General features: G+C 57.5%; 1 long non-coding RNA gene across 1 annotated transcript; it reads right to left on the bottom strand.

Annotated features, from left to right (window-relative positions):
- Window positions 1-236: 236 nt before the first annotated feature.
- Window positions 237-1,352, bottom strand: LOC148090506 (uncharacterized). The gene is made up of 3 exons (XR_015716456.1): window positions 1,322-1,352; window positions 647-688; window positions 237-540 (listed from the first exon to the last, which is right to left on the bottom strand). It is a non-coding gene; the product is annotated as an uncharacterized LOC148090506 (long non-coding RNA).
- Window positions 1,353-1,872: the final 520 nt, after the last annotated feature.

The raw sequence follows: 1,872 nt of genomic DNA, 5'->3' as shown, positions 1-1,872 counted from the left end.
CTGACTGAAAGGCTCCTATCAGAGGCTGGCCCAGACTCTCCGCAGACAGAAGGCCCACCACAGAATGCCAGAAGTACTGTATTGGAAAAAGCTCTGAGATGGAGCAGCTCCAGGCCCTCCCCACCCCAATCCCCTCTTCCACCCATTCCCCCAAGAAAGACCACAGAATTTGTTCTTTTAAACATGCTTTGATTTTTTTTTGGGGGGGGGAGAGGGGAGGGGAGGCTTGGGGCAGGGAGAGAAACATGGATGTGAGAGAGAAACATCTACTGGGGATCAGGCCCGCAACCTGGGCATGTGCCCTGACCGGGAGTCGAACCGGCGACCTTTTGGTGCACGGGATAACGCTCAACCAACTAAGCCACACAGGCCAGGGTGAGACCACAGAATTTGAGAGGGACTTTAATTTGAAGCTGCTGGGAAATGGGGTGGGAGGCAAAAGAAGGGGGACAGAAAGCCTTGGCTGAGGTGGAACAGGAGGGAACCAGCTTGGCCGCAGCTCCCAGACTGCTCCTCTTGTACCAAGATGCTGGGCTCAACCTGTCGAACAGAGCAGAGTCAGGGAGGAGCCTCGAGCCAGAGGCAGCCCATAGTCCTCCTAAACGGCCACGACTGTGGGAAGGGCTATGGTGTGTGTAACACTCACATCAAAGGTTCTGGAGCTTGTCAGCCAGGGACTGCATGGCCGCTGAAACACAGAGAGGCATAAGCAGGCACATCCAGATGGAGGAATAGAGAAGCCCGGCCCCTGTCCCTGTGGGGAACCGCTTAGCCCTGCAACCTGAAACCCCCTCCAGCCCCTACCCAAGGAGCCCTGGGCCTGACTCACTCACCCACCCCACCGCCTGAATTGAGTGTGGAAATGTTTTCCAGACAGGACAAAATGTGCCAGCAGCGCCCAAGCTTTGGGGCACATCAGAACCATTCAGAATTTGTCAAACAAACGAGACCCGCAGAAGCCATAGCAAGCAGTAGTTGAAGGGAAACTCAATGAGGCATCTCTAAACGTTCTAAGAGAAGATCTCTAGGACTGGTTCTCGTTGGCAAAGTGTGCTTGTAGTTCCGTCCACACTCTCCTCTCTGTCCACACACTTAGCTGTACATGCACAGCAGGCTCCAGGGCCAGGCCTGCTAGGTTCTCCTCCCCAGAGGAATGTTGGGCCCTGTGAGGCCGTCTGAACCTGCAGCCCACCCCCACCCCACGCTAAGACACTGCAGTCCGGCCCTGCCCCTCCCAGCCCCAGCCCCAGCCCCAGCCCCAGCCCCAGCCCCAGTCCCAGCCCCAGCCCCAGCCCCAGCCCCAGCCAGAAGTTCCTCCTACCTAGATGCAGTCTAAGGTTGTATATTTGTCTCTGCAGCTCTGGGCACTAGGCCAGCAGACACCAGGGAAAGAGAAATGATTAGTATACTCAGGCCTCCTCTCCCCTCAACGGCCTCCTCCCCTCCCTACCACTGGGGCTACACTGGCATGGGCTCCTCAGTGGAGAACGGAGGCACGCTCCCTCCTTGAGGTGCGGGATGATGGTGGTGGTGGTGGTGGTGGTGGTGGTGGTGGTGGTGGTGGTGGTGTGGGGAGGGGGGACAGAAACATATCGGTTTAATCTGGACACGGATCCCATCGTCTAGCTTGGGCCTGTATTCCTAGGAGCCGGGGGAAGCATTACCTGAGGACAACCCTCTGCTCCAGGTGGTTGCTGCTGCCTTCCCCGCGTTGGGGGATGTCCAAGTGGTTCCTGGTCACCTGAGAGGGAAAGAACTCAAAACCCAGCTTCCAAAGCTCCCAGGGAGGTGGAAAGGGCTTAGCGGGGTCTAATGTGAGGCAGCACCACCCTCTGCTGGCAACAAGTTGCCCCTACTCTGCCCAGTAGCTCC

The sequence above is a fragment of the Miniopterus natalensis genome, chromosome X, assembly GCF_054644295.1.
Source record: "Miniopterus natalensis isolate mMinNat1 chromosome X, mMinNat1.hap1, whole genome shotgun sequence".
NCBI classification, from domain to species: Eukaryota; Metazoa; Chordata; class Mammalia; order Chiroptera; family Miniopteridae; genus Miniopterus; species Miniopterus natalensis.
The sequence above is the reverse complement of the archived record's forward strand: the minus strand, read 5'-3'. Positions and strand labels throughout refer to the sequence as shown.